At 36.2% G+C, this 12,139-nt stretch overlaps 1 long non-coding RNA gene across 1 annotated transcript in view; it reads left to right on the forward strand.

Moving 5' to 3' along the window:
* Positions 1-12,139, forward strand: part of LOC141435086 (uncharacterized) — a 73,474-nt gene that overhangs the window by 28,370 nt on the left and 32,965 nt on the right. The window contains exon 2 of the long non-coding RNA XR_012452111.1: positions 11,650-11,717. This is a non-coding gene — a long non-coding RNA (uncharacterized lncRNA). The remainder of the gene's footprint in view (positions 1-11,649; positions 11,718-12,139) is intronic.

Genomic DNA, 12,139 nt, shown 5'->3' on the forward strand with positions numbered 1-12,139 from the left:
CTCTTATTTTATTTCAGATGTTGCAGCTTTCTGCTTTTCTATTACTTCATAAAGAGTTTGATCTATTTTATAGGAACCCAAAAATAAAATTAAACCCAATATTAAACAGAAAGAAGCAGTTGCATATTATAACAAAAGTGAAAAATATTGACTAAGTAGGTACTACTGGAAATACTTATATTCAAACAAATCGTCACTACTTTGAAAAAATCTCGTATCTCAAATCAATACGTCAACAAAATTGACCTTTGAATTAATGTTCCCAAAGTTCACTTACAAAAGTATGAATTTTGAGGTACGAGCTTTTTTCAAAGTAGTGACGAAATTCATACTAACAAATTTCATTTTCTCGCCGTGCTCGTCTACCCGTGTGAATGTCAAAATCCGCATAGCAGACGCTCACCATAATTACCTCGATAGATCGTAGATATAAAATCCTTCATAATCCCCATTCCAGGATGCTGGAATTACCCACTAACGTAACCAATTTTCTTACCTTTGACAAAATCACGGCTGCTCTCTTACCTATTACGTAACATTACCCAAAGGACGCACGCGGAGCGAATACGGCCAACCCTAAACATGTGGTGTATCATCCGTGCGTTTTTGAATCATATTAATAAGTGTTAAAGTACATTTTGGTGCGCAAGGTACTTTGTTGAACTCGCGGCTGAGAAAGGCGTTTACAAGACGTTGTATTGAGTGCTCTATGGCAGGGTATTAAGGCTGTACGAGCTCGCGTGTCGGGCAATCTTCCAACCGCATGTGCTTGCGGCTCCCGTATCCTCGTAAAAGGAGTCGAGACGAGCGAGCAAATTAGAAAATCTTTTGGAGAATAATTTAAGAAGTAAGCCTGCCGCGGTTGCCGCTAAGTTTGTTTCGTCTCCGCGGGGCGCAGGGCGATCAAAGCCCGCCGAATGTTCATTTTGACTTGTTTAATTTGAAAGTGCAGTGGTGTTGTAAATTGACAAGATTACGTGGAACTTTGTTGATTTGCTTGTGCTTCTGGTAAAGGATTGCATGTACATATAAATTTGTGCCGCTTGTTGCACATTAGCTCAAACCTAATTATGTACTTTTTATAGACCAGTTGTATACGTGTTTTCTAGTCCCTTTATTCAAAACAACATATCCGCGCTTAAAATTTTACTCGTACGTTTCTATTCACTTCATTCATTCTAAACCTACAACATGGTTACAAGTACAGTTAAATCATTCACTCATTGGTTGATCCTATAGTGTCTGGGTGCTCAATGTAGCTCGATGGATGACGCATCATTAGCGGAGCCGGTCAATATTATTTGTCAACACTCCCAGACAGACGACTATCCACAGCGTTGTTCAAATTTGCCACCACAATGAAAACATTTAAACGTGATCTGTCATCGGATTAACCCTTGACGATGGAATAAATGTATATACTAACCTTTTTTTTTCAGCATCAAGTAAGCATTTATGTCTTTTACACAGGCCTATATGTAGGAGAGAGATAATTTGCTTCGTGTCCGTTTCTCGAAACAAATGTTAGCGTGTTAAGTGTTACGTATTAGAACACGATGTCATAATTATGTCATGTCATTAATGTTTTTAATCTAGAGGAAGTTTTGGCTAAGCTTAGATTAGATACCCTATAAATCATAGATTATGGTATCTTTATTCTTAGGCACAATATCTCACATATCTCATAGCATATCCGACATAGCTAGAAGAATACACAAGTTGAAGTAGCAATGAGGGGGCCACATCAATCGAAGAACAGATAACTGAGATTATCATTAGTGAAGAAAAGTCCTCGAGTGGCGACCACGAACCAAGAAGGAGCATTAGCAGGCCTCCCGCTAGACAGACTGACGACATCGTGAGAGTTGCGGGCAACCAGTGACTGCAAGGGGAAAGCCTTTATTCAGCAGTGGACGTCTTTGGGCTGACGATGTGGCATAATATCGTAACGATGCTTCCAACGGTTTACCGCAGTTTTCTCAGATCTATCAGCCATTCCATTTACATCTGCAATAGTTGGAGTAATTACCACAATTGAAAAACAACCGTTAATTAAAACGCAGCAACCCTGCGTCGTGCGCCGGCGGCGAGCTGCCGCAATTTCTTTGTCTTACACCCTTTCACATATTTAATTAACCACCGGTAGCAACTCCTTGCGGGTGACGCCACGTTATTTACGAGAACAGCCCTAAATACGTAAACTGAGCTGCTGAGCTTTGTTTCGTACAAGCGTATAATTGAAAGGTGTGTTTCGATGTTTTAAAACACCGTGATTACGCGCTCCGAAGATGTTTTGTTTTACGCTCTTCCGCTTTAATTCCGAATGCGGGAGCGGAGTTACGCATTGCGTAATAAGGGACTTATTTTAGTTAGCAGCTCGAAAATTATATGAGAATGCATGGTGTTTTTTAGTATGTAGTCCGCAATATTAGTACCTAATTACAAGTTATTCAAAATTAATACGTAATATTTTAGCTGGTAAATAGTTGGGTTAATTTGATTGAAGACCGCTGTAAATGTTATTTTAGCAATTTTAAATGATGGCTGACAAAAATGTCGTCATACATTTGAATTTCTAGTCGTAGTGTACAGCGGCAAAAGCGACACAAAATTTTGTAATCAAAAATTCAAACTAGTCAAAAAAACTTAAGAAACTAATTAAACCAACTTCTGAAATATTTCAGATTAATTTTAAAATACTTTGTAGAAGACGTTAAAAGTTATTCATTTTGTCAAGATAAACTTTCCTAGAGTAACAAGATTTATTTACATTTCGTTCAGAATTCATCTGAGATTGTTGAAGCTTCGTCGTTTAAGGCATATCGATGATGTTGGCAGGCGCCCCGCTATTCATATCACAAACCTATCTAAACATTTCAAACATTGGCAAAACTTCCTCCCGAAAAGTTTCTTCCGCGGCGATCATACGGCCGTATTTTTCTTCCTCGTAGCAAGGAAGAAAAATACGGCCGTCAAGCGTACAGCATTAAAATATATTCCATAAATCACGATACACTTATATGAATTTCGAACAAGAAGGCCTAACAAAAATACTTACTTAACAACTTGTTCGGAAACTCGACAACGATTAGCAAATGTACTCGCGGCCGTTAACATCCTGGGAAGTCTTATAAATTAACAAAGTTTAAGATTGCACGCGAACCATGTAATGTATAACTGCTCGACATAATGTACTGGAGGTATGGGGTGGCCATCCGGCATCCTAGTAAAATATTGACACAAATCCCTTAACTTATAAAATCGAGCTTCCGTCCCCGATGTAGGCAATATGGGATTTCCGTCGTCATTTTGCTGTAGGCCCCGGGCGGCGCGGGAGCGGGCCGGCGCGCGGCGGGCGGTGTTTGCGCGGGGGACACCTGGCTACTTACTTCTTGCGGCCTACAGAATTGTTTGCTGATCGATATGTGCCGCTTTCTGAATCTATGCTCTCACTATGACAACTTATTTTGACCGTTGCTGAATTTTGCTTCAAAATGATTTTATTATGACATGATGAATTTTAATCTTCTTTTTTCAATAAAAACAATAGTTCAATCGTTGTCTTTATTGCATTGTTCGTCTGTTTATACAGGTATTAGTCAGTCCGGAAGTTGTCCCTCTTGTAGAACAATAATAACCGTGCGCATTGAGCTCGATCGCTAATATGAAGTTACGAGGCAGTACTTTAATATAAGTTCGATTATTAACCGGCACTCAGAACGACCAATAACAAAAAGATAAAAGTGTTGCGAGCATAAACACGCTCTTAATCCTCGATTTGGGGAGGGTCTGTGTTGAAATGGAAAAATATTTGTCTGGCAACTCTCGGCAGCCGGTGGCACGTACGCTTTTATTTTACGTCGGTTAAGACAACTGCAGGTTTTCTGCTTGCACACGTTTTATTCGCTGTACGTTTGGATCACGTAGCGCTAAAACACGAGCCACTTTCAATTTATTCGTTTTTCGGTTGTTAAAAACCATTGAACTGTCTATTTGCGCTAATCCAATGTGCCGCGACCGGGCGAGACTTTTATAGCTAATGTTTCCATTGCGAGCTTTCTCTTTAGATAAAACTTTAACTTAGTCTTGTGCTTGTCTCTTGTTTGATTGCAAATATAAAAGGAATTAGGGTACACTTCTAATAAATAAAGATACCAGTGTATATTTCTAATAATTATATTTCCGTCTACATTCCTTTAATGATTTGCAACATGGCTAAATATTTACAAGTACCTACATTATGTTCGCATTTCAAAGAATTGAGTCATCTAAATTTTGCCTCACTGGTGACACTCACACTTTTCCGCTAAGAATGTTTTCGTTTCGTTTTCGCTAAAATTTTCGGTTAACCATAATTAGCGGTCTCTCGACACCGAAGAAGCTTAGATAACAAAATATTACTAGGTACTTACATATATTGAACTTAAAGGGCCAATCCATACTCCCATCCATACTAATGCATACTAATATTATAAACGCAAAAGTAACTGCTCTGTCTGTTACCTTTTCACGCCTAAACCATTCAACCAATTTTAGATTAGATAGATTATGGACCTTAGGCTAATAACTACACAGACTAATTTTGCGGGAAATCTGTATAGTTCTCGCGGGATAGTGATAAACGAATTCTTCGCAGATGAAGTCGTAGGCAACAGCTGGTGCATAATTATTTTTTTACTTTTTAGTTGTCTTTTTTGGCGGCGTTTTACTGTCGGCGTTTTTTTTGTGTCGGGGATTTTTTAATTTTATTTTTTTTACCTAGCTGATTTCATGCACAATAACTACGTCACTGTCGTTATAAAAAATAATATTGACCTAGCAAAATCCTAGAATCCAGATAGTAATAGCATAAAGTTAGTAAACAGGTTCTAACTTAAGTCGATATACCTACCTAAGCCACGTTTGTGTAAGCGTCCGGTTCATTTTGCAACTTTTCAAATATCTGCTTGAACTTGCTCTTATGGCTTTATGCAAACTAAACGGGATGATATCGTTATTGGAATATTATCATGGCCTTTTAGTGCTGAGTGGTGTAAGGGACGAGATTTTGCGATTGGGAGTGAGTAAAAAGCTAAGCTTTTGAATTTACTTACTATAGGACTGGAGCGACACTGTACCGATGCATGTATATCTTTCGTATTGTATAAGCTTACACTAGGTACACAGACGTGATTTTGTTTATTTTTGTTTTTTTTTTCTTGCTAGTTTTCATAGTCAAATAAGATTAAGTATATTTAAATTGATTAGAAGACATTATTTTCTCCCATATTTCTCAGGAAATTGATAAAATTACTAAAAATTTTAAGGTATCTAGTTACGGAAATATGAACACTTCCAGAAAAATTTAACGTAAGTATCTATTTAGTATATAAATACTTATAGCAAAAGGTACAAGAATTTCATGGTATTTATTTAAAGGTTTATGAATTTTAGAGAAAATTTTGCAAGCAACCATTTTAAAATGGGGTCTTAAAATCTCGTAATTTATTTAGGCAACTCGGCAAGGCTAATGAATGACCTAATCTCTCTACCCTACTTTAAGAAGCCATATTATATAACGAGTGTATAAAATACTATAGGAAACTTTATGATATTCCGCCATACTTCTATACATGCTACTCTTTACCTAAACATAAAATAACCAACTCACTAACTGACATAAATAGGTATACACACGAATCGTAACTTGGAATAATTTACTGAAACAGGCGTTACTTTGCAGAGGTACATATCAATGAACAAAAAACAACTTGCTCACGCTCGGCTCGATCTTATTTATGTATTTACTTTAACAAACAAATACCTACTTGCGGACCCAAACAATCCAAGCATATCTTAGACCAACGCATCCGACTAAACCACACGCCCCGAGCTGCGTTTAACTACCGGCTTTACGCCGTGTACGACTCCGTCCGGCATTTAACCGGATCGCTTTACACATCAATTCCATTTCAAACAGCTGCTCTAATAGGTATCTAATGGCCGTGTAAATAAAATGGTGCTTTCGCGTTTAATGTCTTCCGTGTAATATCTGCACATTACATTTATTTTATGAGTATTACTTCGGAGAGTACTTTCATGCGCTAAAAATGGACATAAATCTGTGTCCATACATTTAAATTATTATTACCAGCTTTAGTTAGTTTCACCTGTCCCGTTGTCTGTCTGTCTGTAGTCAAATCTTGCAAGTTAAATTAGACCATCTTCCAGTAGTTGGATTAACTTGAAATTTGGTACACTTATGTAAATTGCGTGACAATACAATAATATGGTAGTGACATCCTGGTAGTCCGGACAAGATCGTCTCCACAGGACGGAACTCTTCAACGGTTAATGGCATCGACTTGAAATTTGGTATGCAAATGTAGTTTGGGTGACAATACAAGTACAGTCAACAAAAAGTACAGTCAGAAAAAAAAACCTTGTATTAAAAATGTTATTTTTACCAAAAAACTTATTTTAACTGTCCATTGGTTCAAAACTTACTAAGTATACAGCGGGTTAAGTTAAATAAGTATGATTTATTGCGTCAGTAAATATACGTATTTCATGAAAATTAAGTGTTTATAAAACCCGTGGGTTTGTAAAAGTAGGCATACCTAACGGATAATAGCCGTGAAGTATAAGACGGTTAAAAAAAACTGGCCAAGAGCGTGTCGGACACGCCCAAAATAGGGTTCCGTAGCCATTACGAAAAAATTAAGTAACACTTTTCTGAGGATTTCGTATTTTATACGGAATTTCTAATCTATCTTCCAAGTTATATTTATTTATTAGTTAGGTATATTTTATACATTAGGCTGCTATTTACTCATAAACTACTAATAATTCTCAAGCAAACTTAGCCGTTATAGTTTTCTTTGAAAGTTTGATATACTTACTCAGTATTTACTACCATTTCAAATTTTTTCAAATTTTTCCAACCACCGGTTTAGATTTTAGAGGGGGGGGGACGCTCGATTTTAATGAAAATTTGCACTTTAAAGTTGAATATTTCGCAAACAAATCACTGAATCAAAAAATCGTCTTAGCAAACCCCTAATGGTTTTAAAAGACCAATCCAACGATACCCCACATTATAGGATTGGATGAGAAAAAAAAAACACGCCAACTTTACGTCTATGGGAGGAACCATAAAAAAATTTTTTTTTGTATTTTAAATTGTACTATATTGTCGGCATAGTTTACTTATATATCAGTGTAAAATTACAGCTTTCTAGCATTGATAGTCCTTGAGCAAAGCCGCGGACGGACAGACAGACAGACAGACACAGACAGACAGACATGGCGAAACTATAACTCCGGAACCCTAAAAATGCGGCGTAGCGTACCGTACGTGTATTTACTTTGATTTAAAATTATAATTTGTTGTTGCATACAAAGCATATTTTTTCAATCGAGTCACAAAGTAAATTAAAAATAACACTGTTTATATTTAGCCACTGTCCATCAGTAACAAAAAAAATTACTTCATTGAAACAATTTTTCACCAACGAAATATTTACAAAGGCGGCAGACCACGGCACTAAACTCGGGCATAAAATGAGCGTGCAATATCGAGTTAGCGAGTTCAGACCAAACAAGAGTTCTGGCTTCCGGGCGTAAACTACTTAAATCTTGACTTGTTTGTCTGCGGCGAACTTGGCCGCGACGCGGAGACTTGGCCGTCAGTCGCCGAGACTTGGCGCGTGCGGTGCAGTGACGCGTCATTGCGGACACTTCGCGCGCCGTATAAATGTAAATAGACTTTAAATCAACTGGGTTTGTACCATAAATATACTTACAAATATATTATTTTTATTACACACCACACAAAACAGTAGGTGATTAAAGAATTTAGGTATGAACAATTCACACATTACTTTTTAAATTAAAATAAATAGACAGATTAAAATTAAAAGTTTTAAAGTTAAATAACAACACCTAACTCCAGTACAATAAATAAATAAAAAATAAATAAAATTACCTGTTACTATATATAAATTTACCTATTATAACCGTACCTACTACTTAGCATAATTTTATGTTCGCTGAATGTTTGGTAAAATAAATGTCCTGTGTTGTTATTTTACCAAAATTACTATACTTACACTATGATATCAACGTCAATCTGTCATAACTCACATTAGTCTTAAAAGATAAAGAGGGACCGAATACATCTTCATTCCAGCCCAGATGTTGCAAGTATTTCCCCCGGGAGTCGCACTATGCACAAAATATGGCGACATTGTTTGTTTCCTGTCGCTTGTCCGAACTGTGATTTGGTAAACACGTCGAGATGTAGGTAATGAAATACGCGATAGGAGTTAAGATTTTTTGCTTGAAATTTCACTGTGTAAATATAGGAGGTGTTTTGTAACATTATGTATTAAGTGTTTTTCCCAAATAAATAAAATATAAATAACTGAAAAACTCAGACACTAAAAACATTTTTTTGTTTTTAGTTAGTTTATTGTATTTATTTTCGTATAACTTCATTATTAAAAAAAGATATTCGTACGTTTTGTTTAGTCAGTAATTTTATTTACTGTACCTGAAGGGTCCACAGAAAGAACATGTCTAGTCACCTAAGCAACTTTTTTACGTTAGTCACCACGAAACATTACTGTGGTTACCATTTATTTAAAAGTAAAAAATATATAATATAATATGTTAAGGAACAAAAAACGGCTCAAGCGATAGAAAACAATCGTACCTTGCGTCCAGTCAGGTGTAGGGTGTTGCCTTCAGGAATTCAGTACTTATCAGAGGCTTCCCACGTTGAGCGGCGCCGCTTGTCTTCAGGATGTAATGGTTTTTGTGGTACACCTTGTCCGTCAGTTTATACGTCACAAATTTGATTAACATATATCAAAAAAAATGCAGAAGGCAGACAGAACTCACAAGAACTCGGGAAAAATATAAAAAAAATTGGAAAGGTTTAGCACAACGTGCTAGGAGGTACTTCAGGAGAGAGAGAGTAAAAAAGTCCATCTGAACTGAACGAATGAAACAAAATTAAGGGATGTACGAGTGAGTTACTGTATGAGAGATTGGCCGATGTTGCCAGACTAAATTAACAATAATTCCTAAACAATATACCTAATGTTTTCAGATTTTTTTATTTAATGGTAAGTCATAGTTACATTGCGAGCTCTACATTTTAAGATTTAAAAATAAGGTGACTACGCACGTTCTATCCGTGGCAAAATCAAGCTAACACCATAATGGCCAGTATTGATAAATTATCTAAATAGTATGCACCTCGCTAAAATATTTATTCGGTGTACTCGTATGCAATCGTGACATTTAGACTGTGCACAATAAAAACGGATTTAAAAACGCAGACACAACCTGTTGGATAACATATGTAGTGTAATCAAATCACACACAGAATCGGTACATTGTGGGTAATAATAATATTGTGTATTATTATAGGTACGTTGATGATTTAATTCTACGTTGGAGGGGAAGTATGAGACAGCTCGATTTGTTTGTGAATGGTTTGAATAACAATCATGTTAAAATAAAATTCAAAAAAGAATTAGAAGAAAATTTTTCGTTAAAATTTTTGGATTTGACAATTACTAGATAAACACCAATTCAAAATTTACCGAAAGCCCACGTACACAGATGCCGTGATACCAGCATCATCTAATCACCCGTGGCAGCATAAATTAGCAGCTTTTCATTGTTATGTACTTTGTATTGTTAACTGTACCTCTTTCTAGGGAACATTTTGATTTAGAGTTAAATACTATTTGTCAGATAGCGTTGTCAAATGGTTATACTAAATCAATGGTAAATAGTTTGGTTCAGAAGAAGCAGGCACGGATAGTGAATAGCATGCTTTACGCCGTGTTGCCTTCGCAGTCTTCTAACAAATATAGGTGTAGCATTTCATACGTTGGTCGTTTGTCTGATAGAATTTATGGTATTTTAAAATCAAACAATGTTAAGGTAGCCTTTAAGACTAACAACTCTTTGTACTCTAAACTTTGTAACCACAAAGAGAAGGTAGATAAAGGAACTAGATCGGGTGTGTACAAGCTCACTTGTAATGACTGCAGTAAAGTATATGTTGGTCAGACAGGTCGCAGTTTTAATAAAACATGCCTTGACAGTAAATAAATAAAAATCAAGTTAGTTTTGAAGAACGGTTAAAATTTATTAAAAAATTGTGGGTAGTTTTGTTTTGTTTCATAAAATATATGTGGGTACTTGGGGAGTTATAGTGACAAATTAAAACGGTGGTTGTGGTTCGTTAGTCTGACAACTGGTAGCATGGTGTACGGTTGTGTCACTCTGAATATGAGCTCTGGTTGAGTTCGGAACACGTCAGTGTAGTGTGGTGGTGGTGGTGATAGATGGGTTTGTGTGATTTGTGTGTGTTCTTACAGTGTGGAGGTGGAGGAACTGCATGAACACGCATATTTTGCATAAGCTTAGCTATCGTAAGGTCGCGGGTGAGCAAGGAAATTCTTTTAGTTCACTAACTAACTCGCCCGTGAAACTGAATCTGAATATAATTAAAATAAACACGAGCTGCTTTTCACAACACAAATTAAACAAAGTTTCGTATTTAAGCTTAATTGTGCTATTTCGTTTATTAACTAACAATTTGTAAAATTACAGAGGTACACTATGTATATAACATTCATAATTGAATACTCGAATTTTTATAAAATGGAGCTCTACTTTTATTAAAACTATTTTTATTAGAAATGTGAATAAAATGAAAAGACTTGGTTGAAGGGTGAACTATTCCGAGGTTAATAAAAAAAAGAGTGCTTGTCGAACTTGTTTGGAGAAGGTTCCGTACGATGGAATATTTTAATATTTATGTTTTTGTTATTTTGGTTTTTCAGTAATTAAGATCTACAGAACTATTTTCTGCGCAGTATGAAAATTATCTTTCACCAAATCTACAGTTTCCTCATTAAAGGTGGACTACTCATTCGATTAACTCAGTCATGAAACTAACTACCACCATTAATTACATTATCTTTAGATTTAACGTCCGATCTAGGCTCTAAAGAAAATTACTTGGTGCTTTAATATCACAAAAGAGCTGTTTAGCACCTATTCTGTCACAGCGCCGGTTGCCCCACAAGCGCCACCAAACGCCAATTAGGTACATTCAATTGGCAAAAGAACCCACCTGTTGACTTCAGCCTCAAAGCGCATAAAATGTTCTCGAAAAAGATTTTATTGGCAGAAAATGTTGGCTCGACAGATGTTCTGCGGGAGATTTGCTTTCAACTCGCCGGAAAGTTCTTTTTGAGGACGCTTTTCAACTTACTGAATATTGTTTCCTTCTACAAGCACTTTATCTTATTCCTTTTGTGATAGTTAACTTTCCTGGAGGTTTTTGACTCAGTCGTTTTACCTGTTGAAAAATGTTTCCTCCGAGATTTTGTGTAAACTCTGGGAGTTTTAAAACTGTGCTTTTTAATTGTCTGGACGGGGAGGCAAATGTACAAGTAGATACCGTAATATTGTCTTTGTTTTAATGAAACTGGAATGCCCGACAGGTTTTAAATATAAATAAGCTGAAATGGTTTCTCCACCCGTGTATTCTCAAGCAATATTTTAATTTAAGCTCTTTCATTTATTGTATCTGTGCAAAACGAGTACTTTATTTAAACAGAGAATTGTTTCATCATTTAGGTGCCGGTCGAAGATGAGGTGACTTGGAGATGCTCGGGACCTGAACTCTACAACAGCCATCTTAAAAGGTTTGTTATTATTTTATTTACATATTGATATTATAAGGGTCTGAGCATTAACAAGAGCAAAAATCGAGCCGATCGTTTCGCCAAATATTTCAGCAAGTCATCAATTTGCTTTGATCTACTTTTCGAATGTATTTCATTGTCACTCCACTGCTCAATTTCTCTATAATGCTCATCAAAAGAGTCGTTTTTTTACTTTGCAGCCAAATATTTATTCCCTTAAACTAGTAAGATCGACTCAGACATAGCCTTTACTAAAAAACCATCTCGGCTTTTTAATTACCAAAGTCAACGAAAACTTCCGCGTAATCAAAATTACTCGTAATTGATACGTCAAATTCACACAAAAAGTATTTCATAAGCCGAGCCGGAGGCGCGACTCACACGGCCCAATTACCTAAAACACACAAGCAGTTAACCTCGAA

Source organism: Choristoneura fumiferana, chromosome 14 (assembly GCF_025370935.1).
Source record: "Choristoneura fumiferana chromosome 14, NRCan_CFum_1, whole genome shotgun sequence".
In the NCBI taxonomy this organism is placed as follows: Eukaryota; Metazoa; Arthropoda; class Insecta; order Lepidoptera; family Tortricidae; genus Choristoneura; species Choristoneura fumiferana.